The 21,596-nt window shown below is 38.7% G+C and overlaps 1 long non-coding RNA gene across 1 annotated transcript in view; it reads left to right on the top strand.

Annotated features, from left to right (window-relative positions):
- The window catches only part of LOC116736039 (uncharacterized), a 32,076-nt gene extending 10,995 nt beyond the window's left edge, over positions 1-21,081 (top strand). Inside the window, exons 2-4 of the long non-coding RNA XR_004342481.1 lie at positions 12,978-13,105; positions 16,880-17,058; positions 17,671-21,081. This is a non-coding gene — a long non-coding RNA (uncharacterized LOC116736039). The remainder of the gene's footprint in view (positions 1-12,977; positions 13,106-16,879; positions 17,059-17,670) is intronic.
- The last annotated feature ends 515 nt before the right edge of the window (positions 21,082-21,596 follow it).

Genomic DNA, 21,596 nt, shown 5'->3' with positions numbered 1-21,596 from the left:
ATCTGCCTTGTTATCATTCAAAAATCCCTTCTTCATGCATTCAAGAAAGTACAGGGTGAAATTTGTGGTTTTGAATCTCTTTTAAATAAAATAATATGTGTCAAGCATTTTTTTTTATTTGAATGACTTGAATTTGAAGCAGTAACTTATCTAACTGTAGTGTCTTGCATAGGTACCCCCTGTAAGATTACAGCTAGCCTCTTTAGTGTATTTTGTTTGGAGTGTATCTGATCAGCACACGAAAATGACATGATTTTCAAGATTTGCTCAAACATTACTTACCTCGTGTTTCTTACCCCATCTGCTGGAGATGTTGTGATACAGCAGCAATTTTTTTTCACATTTTGTTTCCAGTACTGTACCTTATGTTAAGTGTCTCTGCAAGAATAGAAAAATAGAAGTTGTCCAAATGTTAGATGTATGTTTTAATCTCTGACCATACCTTTGTAATAATCAGTGGCACCAATATGACCAGGACACCTAGATTTTTATTACCAGATTCACCCCATGAACACAACAATGCAGCAGTCTATTTACTAGGCCGTTAAAAACACAAGCAGGAAATCTCTCCTTCCACTTTTTTTTTACTCTGCACACCAGAGGGCAGTAGTAATCAACAGCTGACTTGAGAGACTGAGCAACCATGGTTAGTTTTTCACAAGTTAGGTGCGTTATTATCAACATTTTAATTATTTAACAAAAGAAAAAGATACTAAAGAAGAAGAAGAAACAGATCGACCAGTATTTGTTTTTCTTTTAACCTAAAGTGACATTACCTGTTAATGTTCATGTAATGTAAGGCTCACCAATGTGTGGGGATATGATAATGACTCCATACATTGTGAACCACTATATACAGCGAATGCTAAATTACTTAGTAATATGTTTATTAAAATCAGTTTCAGTGAACCAGTCTAAAGGAGCAAATATCAAGTGCTATTGGTTCCAAATGGAAGTGAGTTGAAAGTTCAAATTACCATGATATGATCAAACATCTAGCTGCATCAAAGGTTCTGTGAATTTCTCTCTCTGAGATGGAAAATATAGGTAGTTTTGTATTCTAAATGCATGATTTAATCTGTGCAGAAATTATAATTCAAAGGAATTTAAGATCTGGCACATTCTGGAACATACGTAGATGAATGGAAAGGACACCTTTTCTTGGCCTTCTTGTGTCACCTCTTATTAAAACCTGGAGCTCAGGGGCCCATTTGTTTGACCTGGCATCAAGGTTGACTCTCTAGGAAGGTAGCAGCTGATTTCATCTGATCCAGATTTTGAATTGCAGTGAACGTCCAGAATTCAAGACAGAGAAGCAGAACAGCAGAAAAATCATTCTAGAAGATAGACTTCAATATAGAACATGGTTTGCACTACGAGTGCACGTAGGCAAAACAAAATTAAACTTGCAAGAATATTAAACTTTGTACAAAAGAAAACATGACCATTTATAAAACAATGTAACCCCATCCAACCCTGGTTTCCTTCTTCATCTGATTCAGGAGTACAAACGGAGCATCATTGTCTCTGCAGATGTGAAGGAGTTTAGAACATGTTAATCATGCCGTGGCTTAAAATAAATCTAACATTCATTAAAACTTTTCTATTTATGCTTTAGAGGAGATTGTTCCATGTTAATGTTAGCACTGACTAGAGGCAGGAATCGAACTCAAAGTTACTGACATCTATTAAGAATAGAACAAGATTATTCACCTAAAGAGCAATGTTTGTCACGTATTCATCTGCATACATTTCTTGTCATAACAGTTAATTGATCTAACATTTGAACATGATTAAACTGTCTGATGATCATTACAGTCTGCTGGTCTTTTCTACAGGTCTTGGTCAGCTTGTGAAATGTTTACTCTACACTGACATCAATATTTATTATGAGGTACTTATTTATTTGCTTACCGGCTCATTAACCTTGAGAGAACATCATAGAAATTTGAAATTTTATAACGTCCCTGTTCATAACTTCACACGGAGATTTTGAAATCAAAGATTGCATTTGACCTGGATTTTATATTTTATTTACCTCTTAGTCGTTTCAGTCTGATGCTCTCAGCCTCACAGGCCAGCTGTATTCATCAGCACCGACTTTACCGAGTCCGACATACTGAAACTTCAGTGTAACTCTGCGTATGAGCGCCTCTGTTCACCTGTCCTTACTGACCGAGCCCAGCTGACCAGACCTTTCCGTGAACCTGCTCAGTGGTGACAGCCGTACACAACCACTGCGGAACAGCACACCTCCTCAGAACCGGCCGGACAATGGTTCTTTCAAGACCATGTCCCCCAAGGCAGACATTCAGCCAAGCCAGATCGTGATGAGGAGCTGACTCAGCAGCAGCCACCCAGGTGTGTCATGCTCCTGCAACACAAGAGCACCTCTATGTGCCACCTGTTTACCTCATTTTACCTCATTTCCCTGCATTTCCATGGACTATATTTGTAGTTTGCTGAGCAGAGAGGGTATTTTCCTGTTGTCAGGTTAATTCTCAAACATTGGAAAGGATAGAAAAACATAAGAGACCACCTTCACCCAAAGTCACTGGGGACCAAGGTGATGCTGGAAATCCATAAAAGTTAAGTTATGATAAACAGAAAGCACAAGTGGAATAAAAAAAGCTGTATGCTAAATTTAAACAGTGTTTGCTGTTTGTTCAGGTCAGTCCATGTGTGTATGTGCTTGCTCTTCTGCTGGACTCCCTCAGCAAAGGTCATTTTCAGAGCACGACTTATTAAGAACTGCTGTAAGCAATAAGAAACCAAACCTAAATTTAATGTTGATTTTTATCTCAATGATTTAATTTACCAATTAAATTACTCTCATCTTATCCTTCCCAAATCTTAAGTAATTCTGCTCTGGCTATCATCACCTGAATATTAATCAAAGTAACATAAGCAGCACTACTTTTCTGAGCTACTGTGATTGAATTAAGCCATTGTTCATGTCAGTCTATAAACAATTTGAGTACTGTATTACAGTTTAAATCTCTGGGTGCACGGATACAAGGAGATGTTTTAAAAGGGATTCTTTAAAATACTTATAGAAATGTCCGAATTTGTTTGCATTTTCTCCCATTGCAACTACAAACTTTAATATTTTTACTCATGTTCTTCTACAGTACAGGAAATTACCATATTATCAAAATGGTATTTTATACAGACATGTTCAAAGTCAGCTAAATTCATTCCAACTATTAAACAATGCAGTCAAGTTTTGTTCACTATTCAAGTAGATTAAAATGTTTTCCATCAAAGCAAACTCCAAAAGACAAACTCTGCTTCAACAGGAGGAAATATCCATCAGAATCTGCCATCGTGTGAGTGGCCATCTGCAACCACCAGCTGGGGTTTGATTAAGCCCATTTACTCTAATCCTCTGAAATAAAGTGAAACCAATTGTCTTCAGACATAATCTAATGAGTAAATTAAGTTTGAGATCTCAGAATAAATACCCCTGGTGTGTGACACCTTAGACGTTTGTTAGAAAACATTAGTGAACAAACAGTGACATGAAGAAATATAGGAATAAAAATTAATTTAGTAAGAAAGAAAACATGTACACTGTGTTCTTTTTGTTTCTTTCTTTTCCTTGATATTCTTCTTCTGTGTTTTCAGTGACAGTTCTACAGTTTCAACATTTCCATCGTTTCCAAAGGTGATGCATAGAACAACAACTAGTAGGAACCAAATGTCTGTCCAATGTGCTTAAAGTGACTTCCAACCATGATTTGGTTCTTCATTGAAAGTTTGGGAAAAGGTCTTGGGTTTTAAGTTGAATTAGTATGAATAAAGAAGGTATCGTGTATTTGGACTGTTACCATGGGGATACAGAAACAAACGGCCATGTGTGTGTGTGAGCAGACATTTGCACGACTGTATCTGTCTTCTTGCACCAGGCAAACACTGCATTCAGCCAAGAAGGATGTCTTGGTTGAGATTTGTACATGGCAACTGGAGGAAATACAAATCTTGGCTGGGCGTAAAGCGCTTTGATTAGCTGAACGTATTTAGATCCAAGAACAGCACAAGAGGTTCTGGGATCTGTTCGGAAGAGATACAGTGGAGGATGCCAGCGTTCGACTGAGGCATCCATGGAATGATGCTTTAATAAACTAAGAAGATGAGAATAACCTAGGAGGCTCCTTGTAGGATCCAAATAAATTAGATGGCATTTCTTGTTGCGACCTGGTAACCAAATCCAGGTCGCTGGTCAAACTGTCAAGAGGAGGAAAAAGAAAATACATTCTTAAAGTTCTTTGACTCCTATCAGGCTGTAAAAGGCAGAAATGTTTAACAAACTGCAGTGGATCTTCTGAATGAACAGGCTTCTGGGGTGCTGTGCGCTGTAGCTTCACTCTTCAGGTTTATTCAGAGATGACAACATGAGGGAAAGCCCCTCTCCTGCTGCGTTAAAGCACCACGTCCTCCTGTTTCCCGGATCCCCTCCCTTGTCGTCAGATGCAGACATAGTAACACTGCTATATTTTTATGGTGTTTGACAAACTGCTCCTTAACAACCAAACCCAAACGCGCCAGGGGTCCCATCAGTCAGACTCTGCAGCTATAATCACTTTCTCGCTGATAAAACTTGGTGATGTTTTCCTCTCATGAAAACCAAATATATAACTTTCCAAACTTTTATTTTTTCAAATGTTTAAAGTTCATTTTGACAGCCATAATTTATTTTTATTCACCTGCCAAATGCGCAGTTCAGTCACAATTAAAACATACAAAAAAATATTGGGTTATACATCGTTGACAGTTCAGGCATATTTTATGTAGCAATTAATACATAAACAGAGAGTCCTGCTAGACTTTATTATTCTGAGTGGAATCAAAAACTACTCTCTCTAATAAATCTGGCCGGGCGTGAAGTGAGAGCAGCTCTGTTGACAGCCAGTGTTTCACTGCATGGAAAAGCCAGCTCTGAACACACAGGGAAAACACACATCCGCACCCACACATTAACAAATGTTGATGGAGCCGCGGCTGTCCCACAACTCTGCGGGACTCTGGGAGCATTAACAATGTCCCCTTTGCTCCTGAAAGCTCTTCTTCCATCCCCTCTTTCCTTCCACATCTTTCCTTTCCTAACCCACATCCAGCCGCTACTGGTAGCCTCATCACCATTGCCATAAATATCAGCAGCTTTTCTTCATTTACATATGCTGCTGGATGTGTTGTATGAGACTTTCTGGCATTTTAATATGAAAAGTCCTTCATAAACTTATTAAACCCTTAGTTGGTCACAGCTTATGACCACTAACGCTGAGCCAAGTTCAAGTTTGGAGGAATATTCCTGTTAAAAAAAGAGTTTTCCTTTCCACATCATTATATGCTCAGTATATTGGATAACAAAGGTTTTTAAACCTCAGTAAAGATTTTTAAGGTTTTTCATCTATGGAATAAAATTTCTTGGAGCAATTCTTTTCTCTTTTTATATGTCTCCCATATTTGTTGTGATGTTATGCTGATGATATTTTTATTTGTATTCAAAACCTGGCAAAGCAAAAGTAGAATTGATGGTTTCTAAGCTTTTCTTAAATCGTTTCCATTTTTCTCGTGTTTAGAGACACACTCTGACAAATTTAAAGTTCTTCCAATAGCTTATTAAGTTATTAGTGGCACCACTCTTGTAATATCTTTAAAATAATAACATCTGTTTTAAAGATGTTATGTCCTTCAACCAGGTAAGAGGGTTTTTCCTATCATAGCCTCTTAGTTGTTTCCAGAACTTCAGCTTTTAGGCTCCTATCTCTTCTAGTCAGTAACTGGTTGTGTAGAAATAACGTTGAGTTGAGTTCATGTGCATCTTTCTAACATTATTCCAGTATTTAGCCATGATTCAGTGTAAGAGCTTAATCAGTCCATTCATACTGAATCTACATGATTATAGGTACCATTACAGCCTTCCTAAGAATACCTTTTTAATTTTCTCTCACACCCACCACTTTCAGTAGTTTCATCAGCTGTCAGGTTTGTACTGAGAGTCCTTGTTGCCTTATAAAAACAAAATTCCTCCTCTCTTAATGGGTCAGGCTGGCACCGGATTATTTTAGCAACAGGTTTCAGACATCCTGTGTTTGGCAGAACATCAGGATCCATCCTATCTTACATTACAATACGTAACATTACACAGCTATGATTTATCTTGTATTTGCTCATTACTTTAAACTTCCTGGCAAGAGAGGACTGACACTCCTCTAAGGCGTGGAATCGCATCCTTTTATTCATGCTATTTGAAGACCCAACACTTATCCTGACATCACTGATGTAAAGTCACTGCATACCTGCTCTTAATTACAAAATGCCTTCCACACCAATCATTATGTTGTCTTTTCAACATCAAAGATCAAAGCAATGCTGCACTTTGATTTTTAATCTGCAGTTAGAATTTCCCAAGGAATAATTTTAACTTTTAGTTCAGTATAAGGAGAAGGTTAAACTGTTGTCTTCCAGTATATGGAAAGTTTGATTCCTGTTGAGCTTAATTTATCCTTCTTATAATCAAGAGTAGAGTTGATTTGATCCTGTGAAGCATGGATTTTTTTTCTCTTATATCTTCTTCTGTTGATTTTTGAGAATTACGCAGAGACCGTGTTAGTTGTATAGATGAGGTCAGTTAAAAATGTTGTATGAAGGTCAACAAACATCACTCACACAAATAATTATACTATTATCCTTTGTTTTTTATTCAGTGTACAGGATATGGTTGTAGTTTAAAGCTTAACACTGTCACTGTACCCACTTTTTGCAACCTGGAATGATTTATTTCTTTTCTTTCTGGGTTCTTCGCAGAAGAGACTAAACACAGATCAGCATTGTTCATTAATTAAGTGATTTCTAACAATGGCCCTGAATTATATTTAGAGGTATCAGAGTACATGGGATGGATCTATATATGTGCCACCTTTTAGATTTGTATTGAGCAAAAAAAAAGAAAACCATCCATCTTTTTTTTCCTACAGTGTTGGTCAAACACATACAACCCCAATAAAATATTGGTGCAATATCCTTGATCTGTATCTGTACTCCTCAGTCTGAAACCTTCACTTGTCAACAAAGCTCTTCTCGCTGAGCCTTCTTGAGAGATGGTTTTATTATTCTGCACCTTTGGCACATATGGATGGAGGGAAAGTTGGAGGGACTGGGAAGGAGAGAAGGCAGAGTTATTTTCCTCATAATCAAAATGAGACACGTTATTACAGGCCATTAAAATACGTAAACCCACAAAAGTAAAAACATGCTTTTATGGGGCGAGAGAACACATTTTATTATTAGCGGTGCAAAGTATTTGAGAGGCCTATTCATGGTCTGACCTTTACCCCTGCCCCCTGTCTCTTGTCATTCCTTTCCTCCTGCCATTAACACAGAAAACTAATCCAAAATTATTCAGTGGGAAAACATAAACGCGGGCATATGGAACTTTACTGCTGGATGCAGCACACAAAATACAATATGTTGGCTTCGGTGCTCTCAGAGAAATCCTCGTTTTGTGGGCGAGGCTGTGTTTGCATTCATTTACTTTATTTAAAACTTTCCAATGTGCCTGCTGCATGTTTTAGGAAAAATGAAAACTTGCTGTGAATTATTGAAGGTGTAAATGCAGAAGGCTGGGAGGAGACAGCATCAATTTTCTCTCTCTACTTCACGCAAAGCTTCAACAGACAAATGGAAAAACTTACAGAGGCATTTACAATAAAAAGTCACATGTAACTCATACTGCTCCTCTATGTGTGCTTGTTTTTTGTCTCTATGCACAAGAAAGATAGGATTTCCTTCTAATCAGAGTCACTTGGAGACATACAGGGGAAGCAATACATGTAAGTTGAGGTCAGCTTTTATGACCAACAGATGGCGCAAGATAACCAGTCATTAAGCAATTCTTCTGGCACTCTGTCATTTAAAAACTTAAGCCAGACAGTAAATGTGCAATTTGCTATGTATTGCTATGCTATATATTTAGGTATGGCAGTTAGGGTAGAGGTTCATTTTTACACATTTCCCAGGAATTACAGCTGGACGTTATTGGGGGGTTTGTCAACAAGCTCTGCAATTCTGTTAACTGAATGTTTTTTTTCCATACATCTTTGTAAAACAGTTCAGACTGCAGAACCTCTGCAGACAGCAAATTTGAACTGTTGCCTAAGGTCAGACAGTTATATGCCATTTCATTTTATCCAGCTTCTCTATCCATATTGAACAATTCATCCCACAGCATGATGATGCCACCACCTTCTTTCTCATATTTGATGTGTACCCTGCATGACTGATGTCCAAATTTAAAGGACATCAGTCAAATTGAAATGTTTTTGTATGGCTTTCTTTCCGCGATGCCGTGCTTCCTCACATATGATCAGCTTCCCTGTTTCTGCTGAAGACAAGCGTTCCAGCTGCTTGACGCTGCCATCATCGGGTTGATGAGCAGTGTTAGTTTATCAAATGCGGCAGTTACTCAAATAGATATCTGTTATTACGGATAATAACTATTATGTAGTTTTACTGCTATTGCTTTAGGGTGACTTTTATTATCTGTCTAGGAATTGCAGCTGAAAATAGCCTTTCAGCTAACTGGCATATTTACAAAAATGTTACTAATATAACATAAATGAATAAATTCTAATTCAAAATTTATGACTACATAGTTATTCTGGTCCTTCATGACAAGTCATCAGCCACATCTGTTATAGCTTGTTCTACTACACCCATTTGTTTACCCCTTTGAAAACTTTCTGGAGGCATCCCTACTAGCATAGCAAAAGGTTATAGCAAAGTATTATGATTTTATTTCACTTCTGAAATTAATGTAATGAACTCATTTTATTTGTTGCACATTGTTTTTAAGTGAAATTTTATTTCTATTTCAAACAATCGGTCATTAGAGAGACTGATTAAAATAAAATAAAGTTTAACTAAAGTAAAGTACACACGCCTATCACCTTTAGATATTTGTACACGTTGACATTAACATAGACAAGACTGCGCACGTTTCCCCTCAGCAGTTTGTGTACACGCAGTCTCCAGTGACGGCTAAATGATTTCTATCTTCCCAGTGCAAACATATTAAAGCTATATCTGACTGTGGGAGCTCCTCTCTGACTGTTTCAATGTGGAGCTGCAGTGTTAGTGGAGACTCTACTGGCTACTCTGGTATCCTTCTACCAGCTCCTACACAAACAGAGTAACAACCACAAGGAAGAGCAACCGATTGATTCAGTTTCCACATTCCCTTTTGCTGCAGAAAGGCTGGAAAACTAAATAAGATAGCGTGAGAGGAAAGTATGAGGCCATTAAAGCACAGAGTGTCTCAAATAGGAGATGTGCTCCTTCAGGAATTCATCCAACCTGTCCTAGATCTGACCACTAGAACCATGAAAACACAGCAGAATCTACATATGGAAGCACCAATGTTTGTAGTTCCAGCACACGAGTCTCTTCTTGTTTAAGCGTGAGCGAGTGGCCTCATGGTACCTACTTGTCCCTTCTTTTCCAGGCCAAACACTCTTTACACTTTAACAGATATTGATTAACATGTGATATAACTACAAACATAATACTAACATGTATTGACTAACAATGAAGAAACTGGCGAGCATACCAGACAAAAATACAGAGGCACTACAGAGTCATTTTGTTGCTTTTTTGCTAGGAAAAGTTTCAGGATTTTGTTCCTTTCTTGAAGATTTCTACGTGGACAGAAAAAGGACATTTTGTTCTCAACATTGATTTTTGCACAAACACTTCTTTGCTCCTCTATAGTCAGTCTTTCTGGCTCAAAGTTTGTCAACTATCTATGTTCTGGGGCATTTGAAAGACAGATGACATGCAATAAAAGCCCTCAGCCGGAGTCGAGGTGAGGATCACAGATTGGGCCTCTTTGACTGTGAGCCAATCACAACGTCCTGAAGCACAGCTCTTGGAGCTCTTGGTGTCCAAAAGGCCTCCCACCCAGGCTAGACAAATGAGCTCTCATCAGCTGTGGGCTTGTGGGTGGGATGCACCTGAGTCATAAAGCTTTTGTCTGTAACCACCAGCCCTTCAGCTGATGGCTCGTCAGATTGACTTGCTGACCCAGCTTAACCGCCCAAAGGTTCAAAAATAACATGAACTAAAAAAGGAGCAATTAAACAAGAAAGGGAAAGAGTGAGGATGGGGAAACAGCAACTCAATGTGCCTCTACTGCTATTAAAGCTCAGAGTAACCCAAATGCTCCTTACAGAAGATTCAAAACCAGCTCTGGACTTAAAATAGTTTGAGAAATCAGCCCTTAGAGATTAAACTTCTAATATCATAAGCAGGATGTTAAAATCTGAAATGAACACAAAGGGGAAAGCTCTTGCAGAACGAGCTGTACCAGATAGCAAACCAAACAACTAACTGGTTCTAATTGGCCTTAAAATGTTGCAACACTGAAGTTACAGAGGTAATCATCTCAACACCATCATTTTTGGACAGAATGCTTCTGATGTCTCAAGGCCTGCAGAGATGAAGGGAAGCAGAATTTGGAGACTTGTTTCATGAATCATTTAAAAATGTGTTAACTTACATGAAACTTTTAAACACATACCTTTCCAAACCACAAAGACAAATTTGGGTGATTGGAATATTTCCAGCAGTGACTAATCTTAGTGAGAATATCGAAGAAGCTCCACCCATTACTCTTATTGTTAATATATCTGTTAAATATCTCATGGCAGTCTCTACCCTGAGCTGAGCAACTAAGCAGCTAATATAAGCTTTATATCCTTGTGTTTCTTTATGGAAAGCAAAACATCAAAAACGTATAATATTCCCCACTCTAAAAACTTAAAAAGAATTACAAATGTAACAAGTGCTTTAGCTTAGTTTCCAAAAATAAAATACTTTTTGTTACATGGTTATTTTTTTATCAAATACTAAGGTACAAAGCAGTAACACTTTAGCTTGTTCTCAGTAGGAACATCTACATACTATCATGTTTCATCCTGTAGTTTTGGACACAAGGGCCTGAAGGTGTTTTAAAGTTTTTCTCCTCCTGTTTCTTTGACACCCGTCAGGTCTGAGGAGATCACCAGTGTGAAAGGAAAAACCCACCAAAAGGCTAAATTCTGACACATTGCAACAGCAAAGTTCAATTTATAATCTTTTGGATTTTATGACAGACCAATTGTAAAGTGGAAAGAAAATGAAATATGCTCCAGGATAAAAAACGTGGTGAAATTGCTGGTTAAAGGTTCGAAAATGATATCCCACCTTTAACCATTTAAAAAATGCTACTGCAAACTCAGGACATGATTATTCACCTAAACTAAGAGGCCAGACAAGAAAAGCTTTGGTCAGAGAAGCAGCTAGTAGGGTCAGGTGGGAAATTTCTACTCTGTACAATTATTAGTAAGACAATACATAAATCTGACCTTAATGGAACTATGGCTTTAAAAAAATCCCCATTAAAAGTTGTGTTTGCAGTTTGCCACTAGCCATGTAAGGTAAACAACAAACATGTAGACAAATTTGACCAGATGAGACCAACATTTACTTATTTGGTCTGCAGGCAAAACACAATATGTGGCTGTAAGCTGCTCAGAGCTGAGGAAATGACTAATAGAGCTAAACCAGGGCAGGCCTGGAAGAACATTTAGAGGCTGCAAAAACTTTTGACTCGAACAAAGATTTTGCAGCCAGAGATACAATAGAATGGTTTGATCATGTTTGCGTTAGAGTTGCATATAGTCAAAGTCCAGACCTAAATTGCTCATCACAGACAATCTACATCACACTTGACTTGGGTTGAGCTGTTTTTCAACAAGAATCGGCAAAACTTTTCTCTGTATATTTGTCTGGTAGAAAGAGACGCCATTGGAGTTGCAGTTAAAACTGGAGTGAAATGTGAAAAAGTGTATTTTTAAAAGAAAATTATGATCATGCAGAACTCTGAGTTGATTTATTACTTAAAATCCCATTAAAATACACTGAAAATTGTAGTTGTACTCCTGGAAGATTGGAATACAATCTGGCAGCACTTTGAGAGAACTTTAGCAAAGAACCACATCCTCATTCCTTGCTCTGTCTGTCATCTCTTAATTGGGACCATTACGTTGGTCCTATTGGTTCAAGTGTTGTGTGACTGGGGCCAAATATTCTGGTGGTAGCACCACATGCACAGAGAGAAGTTCAACATGCAAACAAACTGCACACAGGCATGGTGTAACCACAGTTCAAGACATGTGTGACATGCGAGCTGCACATGCAATCCCAGATGCTTACATGTTTGCACTGTTGGTCATCATGGCTGCAGTGATTTTACTCCTTGATCAACTGTCACAGCTGCTATTAGATATCCAGGAGATACATTCCTTAAGGCTGGAAAGAGAAATATATATGTGTGTGACTGGAAAGGGGCATGTTTTTATTCTAAACAAAAGAGAAGAGAAAAGTTAGTATAGCTAAGAATAACCTTGGAGTGAAAATTTCTTGTCTGTTTATTTTTCAATGGCTGTGGGCAAGTAATTCTTTTTGCAAGATCCAGTTTCTCAGTCTGCCTAGTTTCTCTTATGCTCTGTGGAAAAGAAATGGTTAATGTAAAATGAAAAAAAAAAAATCTAATGCTACAGAGAAACTCCTTAAAAGATGCCGCTAGCTCATGTCGTGTCGATACATGTGTTGAGTCCTAGTTCCTAGAGAAGTAGGCAAGAGTAAAGCCTCTATGGATAAGCTACTTTATCTCTGTGCAGTCTATATCTTCCACCCCGTCCCTCCTCCCTCTTACTCTCCTGCTCTTTGATTTCTCTCTTTCTTCTGCCTCCTTAAAGAGCTAAGAGTGCTGGTCTTTTGTGTGAGCTCCATGTGAGCTTGTCTGTCGTGCATTGTTCCCTCTCTTCCTCAATATGATGAGAAAAGCTTGAAATAACAACGTCTGAGGGAGGAGTAAGACCCTCTGCTCTCTGTTTCATCTCTCCTCTCTCTGTTCTTTCTTTTTCACATGACAGTGATGCTCTCTGCAGATCTCCCACAGGTGTGGGCCTTCCAAACCCCTTTGAGACAAATTGCACATTTATCCCCTCTGAAACGCCCACATGAAGGCTGCAGCATGTGCATGTACTATAGGAGAAATGAGGTAGGAAGCCATCTGTCTTATGAAACAAGGAGTGTGTTTTCCATCTTTGTCTGGGAAAAAAAAACAAAAAAAAACCCATCTTCATTAACCATTACATGACTAACTGGGTAAGAATAACACACACACAAAAAAACACACACACACAAGAGTTCAACAACTTAAACCTGTGTCAGTGGGAGTCAAATGCATGCACGCCATGCAGCTTGTAGCCAGGAATATCGGGATCTGACCTGCCGACTGTGGCGAGGTCATGTGTGAGACGAGGCCTACAGCCGCTGCGCCCACCAGCACCAGAATGTGTGACGTTTCAGGAATCTAAGCAGCCTCGTTTTGCCTGACCACACAGGAACAACACAGGACATCATGCATATTTTTTAAAACTATGGAAAGATAACGGTTGCAGTTTGAAACTTTAACATTTGCAGTGTCTACATTTTTTTTTTTTGGTTTTTATTTTTATGGAGTTCTTATACTGTACACTACATGGACAACATTCAGCAGATCAACATTTCCACTTGAAAAATAATTTGTATTTGTCTTTTTGGGCTTTTACTATTTTACGAGAAACAAAATTTGGATGTTTTATATGACTTTCAGATCATAAATTTGACTTGTCGAATTTAAGCACTGCAATAAATTAACTTTATGACAACATGCTAAATTACTGAGATGCACAACCTACTAGCACAGTGTAGATCAAAGCAGATTAAAGCTTCCTGGAGATGCAAATGTTATCTGCATTAATATGTGCAAAGGTAGCAGCTATGCTGTAAGTGCAACCTCATATACGTTTGAAGAAGGAATAGGGTCCCTCATGAAAGACTGAAGAAATAGTCAAAATCTCTCAGATTAAAAACAAACTAAATTTGCTGACCTGTGCAAAATACATTTTTTCAGCCTTTCTGTTATGAAACACTATGCTGCACACATACTTCCCACAGGCTGTACTGTCTGTGTTCTCAATTAGCAACCTGAGCTCACTAAAATATCAAAGAGTAATGTGATTTATTGGAAGTATGTACTTAATGTTGTGTATATATTGTCAGGTGACCTCACATACCAAATTGGTTAAAACTAAAAACCTTCAAAGGCATTGCAGTGGTTACACATGGCTTCCCAAACCTCCCTGCTTCTCCGGAAAGCACCCCCTCGTTATCCCGCTACCATCTTACCAACAGCCCCACAAAAGTCCCCCTCTTCTGTGTGAGTGTGTGCATGCTTGGATATGCATTTAGCATGTGCTGTCATGTGTGCAGGCTGGCATATGTGTAAGTGACATAATTGTGTGTGTGTATATCAAGCTGTGTTTTTGCAGGAGCTCGTGCTGGCCGCAGTCACTTTTGATGGATATCTACTCTGGCTTTGGAGAGCTGCACGTTTTCCAGTGGGTGACTCATGGGGCTTCTGACAGATGCCTGTACCAATTTACTGCTACTGCCACTGCTGCTGCTCCTTCTCCTCTACCCCAAATGTGTGTATTTGAGTGTGTGTAGCTCAATGAATAAGTGTCCTGTAAGTTTGCTGGTTGTGGTTGTAGTTTCCAAATTGTGCTTATGAACTTTCCACTCATCTTTCGAACAGCAGACGAGGAAAGTAAGAAGGGAGAGCCAGGTAACAATTAAGCTGTTCTTTAATGAAATGCCACTCATTCTCAGATGTTCACAGAAATGCCTCGATCTGAGTGTTTTGGCGTCTGTTCTGTTGGTGTCAAACAGAAAAAAACTCTTATTCTTTCAAACAAGCCGTTTCATATTGTGTTATAATTTTAAATATTCCATAACAAACACAAAAGTAAAAAAAAAAGAAAAGCTGAAATGTTTTATTTCATAAAGATTACATGGATTGATATCATTATCATTAAAATTAGTTTTACAAAACGTCTAGAAATAAAAAGTCAGTGATCTATGCTATGCATTTCTCAATTTAACCATTTTTAAGAACTTTTGATATGAACAATATTGCATTTTACATGTAAACCTGAGGTGAACCCTTGCCCTGATGCAATTTATTAAAAAACATTTTCAGTGGCTTATTACATATCAATATGGTATAATAATATCCATATTTCCTCAAGGCAAGCCGTAGGATGTTTTTATGAAACAAGCAAAATTATATAAATGAGAGAAGCTGTTTTGGGAAAAAAGATAGAATAAAAGAGGATTATTTTTATTCTCTTACATATGCATCTACAGTCATTCACAAAATATTCATACTTCATTGTATGTTATGTAATAGAGCTCTGTGTGATTGGGAATGACATACTAATGATACATACAACTCAAATATTTCACAAATTAATTCCTACATATCTAAAGATTTAGATTTGAACTTTGGACCAGAGTTGTGGATTATGTTTGGGGTTTTTTTCCTGGGTAAACAAAATTTAACATTAATAACCCAGAAGAGACAGAAAAATATGTAAACCATTTCTGATTTTATTGATAATGATTAACCAACAACCTTTGTTGTGATTAGCAATTTACAAACTACTTATTGATAATTAAAAGGGTTTGGTTCCCTTGTCTGACTCTATTATCAGTACTGGGATTTAGAAAGACTTTAATTTAAGGATGATATCCAAATGTATTAATGGAAGCAAAATTAAATATTGCACAGCACTGAGCTGAGGTAGGTTCATTTACTTTGACTACCTCTGTGGACCTTTTTGGATTGTGTACAAGAGAATGACAACTCAAACAAAAAAAGAAAACTTATATCCCCAACGTTGACATGGCGATAGGAAATCAACTTTAATCGGGATTTTGTGACTAATCGTGGACTGCCGCACAGTAATTAGAAAATCTTGCTCAAACTTGTGGCCTGCCATGAAAGTGTCCCACCTGGGAATCATTCGGAGGTTATGGAAACACTGCTCATCCCCAGCACAGCACATTCCTATTAATACGTCTGTCATTTTTCCAGGAAATGGCAACAGGAGAGTGAGTGAAATCTTCTGGGTTTGGTGTGTGTGTGAATGAATCGACCACCTAGGCGGGAGTCCTGGATAATTCTCTCCAGACGAGAAATGTCAAACTTCATTTGGCTGTTCCAACTGAGCCTGACATGAAGCCTTTTATCAGGGATAATCCCTGGGTGGAAACACTTAGTTCTGTTCAGCCTGTTTCAGTAAATCCCATCCTTATCTGTAAGCAAAGAAGTCACCACTTTTACTCCTGTTTTCATGGCGGACCCTTTTGGGTTGAGGTTACCTTGGACACCATGTGACTACAACCAGATTTAGCTGCCCACAGAATGCTTAGGTTATATAATTTGTGCTTGTTATACAAATACTAAATATTCATTAATGGTTCTTCTATGGTTCCTGAAATGCTTCCTCATTATTTTGTGTCAGCTCCGTAATCTCCACAGGGACTTATCCCTCTGGATTTCTAGAAATAATCCTAAACCAATATTGACACATGCTAAAGAAGTTCACCTGCGGTGGAGGAGCTGGGCCAAAGGACTGTGAAGAGGGTCGTGCAGCTGAGGCCAAACCACAGGGAGGATGGTCCAGCGGAACAACGCTGCATCAAAGACGCCAAGTTTGTCCACCAACCTCATCTCCACGCCTCTCCACCTCTGAAGCTCATGTCTATTTTCAGAAAGACAAACACAAGAGCAAACACCACAAACTCTATCATTGTTGCTATCATTTCCAAACAGCAATTTTCCGAGGGAAAAAATTATTTTAGAGAGCTGGTATGAAAACCTGTGTGTGTACTTTGTTGTGAGGCAGACACCTTTTCATAGCTCCCGGTGTGTTTACTCATGCAGGTTTAGAGTCAGTTTTGCAACAGCCAGTGAACCCCTACTTGGTCAACCCGGGACTCTGGCTCAGCTGGATGTGGACTTGGCCGGGCACTGCCACTCTGGGCGCCAGTTCCAACCTAGCACCAAGGTGATGAAGGAAGACTCTGTCCCCAGTAACCCTTCCTTTACCCACGTCTACAGAGGTGAAGAGGCACCCAGGGGACGTGTTGGCTTGAATCTATGGTTACATTCACACAACTCAAAGAGCATGTTTGGGTGTTCTGAGTGGGATGGTGCCAGCATGTCTCATCTCCTTCTGCCAATAGGCTTGCTCTGCAGCTGTCAGCTATCGTTAACCAGCTCCATCTCTTCACGGAAATCTCAGGATTTACTTGTCCTGAAAAGGTGTTCTTGAACTTTTCCAAATTTTCTCATGTTACAAGCATGAGAAAATTGGTCAACTCTATTCGGAAAATAGAGTTTGTCCCACGGAGCATCAATTTCTTTCCCCTTCTCACCAAAGCTACCTCCTGTTGGTGTTTCACATTGAAGTGAAATTGAGTTGAAATTTGCTGTTGGAACATGAGAAAATAGCCATTATGGTGATTGAGTTTTGCAGATGATGTCTACGAAAGATTCCTAAAAACCTTTTATTATTTGTCTACTTGTTGAACTTATTTGTTTCCAGAAATAAGAACACGAAAAACGATCAGATATAAGGTTGAGAATTTCCCCCTTTCCCAACTTTTCTTCTCTCTTCTTCACTCAATCTCATCTAAATTTCCCTTGAAATGAGGTCACATTTGTTTTCATAGCGCATCGGTGTGCTTAAAAGTGTGGTCCTGCCCAGGTGCTTCTGAACAAGGAGTTATGACAATGGTCCATCATCTGAGCGGCATATCAAAGTGGCCAATGATGATTTGATGATGGTTGTTGGTCCCACCATAAGGGTAGGGCCTCTCGCTTCAGAAAGATGTGCGCTCATCATAGAGGTGCCTTTTGTCTTTGATTGAAGCCTTCATTTTAATGTCGTGCCTGGTTTACCTGTCGTAATCTGAATGCATTTCAACAGAGGAATTGAAGATGACAGCAAAATGAAAATGAGATTTATTTCCTTTTCTGCTTTGCTGTCCCACCAGGTTTCAGCCCATATGAGCACCACTGCCCGCCACCTGTTTTGTAGGAAAACAATGTTCAGCACAAGCATTCCCAAATCCAAAAGGGGATAAAGGGAAAGGAGAGGTAAAGGCAAAGCATTTGGTTTGAGCATGCTGAGCGCATACCAGGGCTCAGCTCACAGATTCCAAAGGCAAGCTGATGGAAGCGAGCCAGGCTCCTTCACACGGGACAGGGGCAGAAATGAAAAATGAGGGAGAGGACAGACAGAGATGGATTGAGCGGAGCTGCTAGAAGGGGGCATTAAAAAGATTTTCTCTTTAATCAAAACCCCAGGATGCTGATGGAAAAAGGGGGGAAAGATGGGGAGAAGGAAAGAATGACAAAGATAAAGGGAAGAAGATCGAGGAGAGCTGCAGCTGGAGTATCTCAAAGCCTCCCACCTCTCACCCCATAACCCCTGTCTGCCTTCTGTTTGCCCTCATACCCAACTATCTCAACCCCCAGCAAAAAGAAAAAAGCAGCTACTGTCTCCTTGCTAATGCCCCAAAATGTAGTGGATAAAAGAGAGAGATGAATCCGGCAGCTCATGGAATAAGGATGCAGTGTGAATTGTTGACCTCAGCTGCCAGGTGACAGAGAGGCTCTGAGGGAACCAGGCACCACTTCACCAGGATTGATGGTTCCAGGAGATTCAGCAAGACAACCGAGCCACGAGTGGTTTCTCATGTTCTCTCCAGTTTGTCTTTCTCCCACACATGGTCACATCACAGCCCCGATTCCTCGGATCCTAGACGCTGAGCCCTTAGGTGAGACTTAGTGGACGTGTGGAGGACAGGTTGTGCTCTTTGTTCAGCGACAACACTATTCTTCCTTCTACAAGTAACTCACTGACAGACTGTTCTGCTGTCACAAAAAAGATGGATGAAAACACTTTGTGCTCAAGAGCGCAGAGGACAAGAATGTCTCAGATTTGACCTTTCACCTACACAAGCACAGCTTTTCTCAAGATTCTTAAATTTAGTCAAAATAAACTTCTCATCCACTTAGGTGTCATCCAAAAAATATGTACAAGTTTGTCTTACATGGATGTATTGATTTTTCCAATTACTGAAGCTTAGGAGGCTGAAAAATAATTCACAATAATTTCAAATATTGTTAACTTGTAAAAGCGTGAATGTAAGCATATTTTATTTACTCTATAGAATGAATACGTGTTTGTAGTATTCAGTCTACAAACCCCTAAGTGATTTGGAAAATATATAAAAATTCTAAGTGTTGCTGCTTGTTTAATTCACTGTATCTTTTGTGTGACCTCAAATGTGCCTGATTGGTTGATCAGTTGCTGCTGGTAACTCCTCTCTCTAGTGTTCATGTATCAGTTATTGTAAAATATATAATAAAACAGATATGTAAAAAAAAAAAGATTTTTTTCTGAAAGTTACGTAGCGTAGCTGTAAGATATTTTTTTGTGAGGACAAATCAGAGTGGACTGTGCAAAAACTTATATAGTAATTCAACTTGAAAGTCCTGTAGCAGCATAATTTATATACATGAGGCTGGAAAATTTAATTGCCATTTTGCCGCTATGACTGATGATTGTAAATTGTGTCATATCTAAATTTTGATTTTAATTCATATCTACTGCATGTGCTAATTTCAAACAATCCCTACTTAATTTGGCATCTACTTGACTGCAGAAACCCATTTTTTTATGTACATGCAAAACTTTTGTATTCTGAGAGTGGTGAAGTGGAAATTCACTTGGTCCTTTCAGGTGGAATGAATATTACTCAGTAGTTTCATCATGTTTCATCCTTCAGACTTCATTTGTTAGATTTCAAGGCTGACTTGTTAATGTACATTGACCTAATTGACACTAAATTTTGCTATTGAAATCAGCATAATATGGGAAATGGTGGAAAAGAGAAGAACAGCGAGAAGAAAACAGAGAGTCAAGGAAATAATGCTAAAAAGATGCTGCATAAATTTGGGTTTAAACTGAGACCAGAGGAATATGAGATCCATCCTTTTGAGACAGAGTGTCATCTCAGGCCAGATTACTGTCTCCAGTGCCACTCAGCTGGACCCCTCTGACAAGAAATCCTCCATCTAGGAGGCCTTGTAAGCCATGCCATCAGAGGGTGGGGTTCGGGTCAGGGGTTGGAAGTTACAGGGTTGACAGACAAGAGAGATTGATGTCCGTTGACAAAACTTGAGCCCAGCAGACCTGCCTGTTCCCTGGGGGCCAAATGAGAAGGGGATCAGGCCGATACTATCCCCCCTCCCCCATCCACTTCTCATCCACACACGCCCCCACACACAGTTTGACTCCCCCCAGTAAACCAACCCTTAATGCAACCCTTACTGTCCTGCTCTGTCTTGTTTGATCATGTGCTAAACTGTGAGGGGAGGCAGCGGAAGGCCTCAGTAAAATTAGTGCCCTGACATATCATTACTTGCGAATGCCTGCAGTAAGTGTGGCTGTCAGCTAGAGCAACAGGCTGTCACAGGGAGAATGTAAGATGTGAGGAGCTACAGCCCCTCCATTCATGCTGTCCAGTACAGTGGACAGTCACTCAGACCTAAACTAAACAACTTGAATACCAATGATTAATGGTGATGTATGGCATTTGTTAGTATTACCTCAAAATTAGCAGTGGTGGAAATCACCCTGTCATCTTTAGGATAAAAGACCTGCATGTTCATCGATTTGGTGATTTAGGTTTTTTTTTTTAAATCAAATAATTGAGTGGTATATTAAAATTTATATAAATTTCTATGTTTAGTTTTATATAAATTCCTTGCAAATTGATTTATAGCACTTTTTTTCATGGCAAAACTAAACAGTGTATTTTTGTTGCTTTCTATGTGATAAACAGAAACTATTGTTTAATTATGAAGTGTAATGAAAAATATTTTTTAACATTTGGTTTAGGGATTCTGAACTGGATCTAGGTCTTGACTTTTACTGGGTTATTTCAACCCATGAATCTGCTTTCATCTAAGCTATTTTAATGTTTGTGTTTCGCTTTCTAGTGGCCTTCCTGGAAGACGCACCTCCTTATTTGTCTCAATGAACCATTATTCGTTAAAAAAAGGTGCACTGATCTGGTTTTATTTCTTTTTATAATAAATGGTCTTCATAAATTATCAGATTTATAGTTTCTATAGTTTTTAATTTGTCATTAGAAAAGCTATTCCAATCTCTTAATGTTAGAACATTTTACTTTATGTATAAAGGATTTAACAATTAACATTAGTTTCCAAAGTTTATATTGTGCAACTCCTCCCCCCCAAAAATAGTAATAATAAAGAAAGAATACTTGTACAAATATAACTTCCACTATGGAAATTTGTCAAATGTGTCAACTTTCTTTTAATAAAATGCTTCTCAAATTACTTATAAAAAGCTAAGCGCATTTCAGCTATTATAAATTTGAAAGGTCAACGTCTCAAAAATGATTATAACATTTTGTGTTAGTGTTAAAAACTGAACAGAAATGTAGTTAAAGAGGTACAGTGGTGCCTCTTTAGCTACTGTGCTCCACAGTTTGTTGTGACATTCGATTGATCCTGCACTTCCCCTTGGAGAAAAAAATTTGATGAGGAGCCTTGGACATGA

Source organism: Xiphophorus hellerii, chromosome 16 (assembly GCF_003331165.1).
Source record: "Xiphophorus hellerii strain 12219 chromosome 16, Xiphophorus_hellerii-4.1, whole genome shotgun sequence".
NCBI lineage: Eukaryota > Metazoa > Chordata > Actinopteri > Cyprinodontiformes > Poeciliidae > Xiphophorus > Xiphophorus hellerii.
Note: the sequence above shows the minus strand (reverse complement) of the source record. Positions and strands in the feature narration are given on the sequence as shown.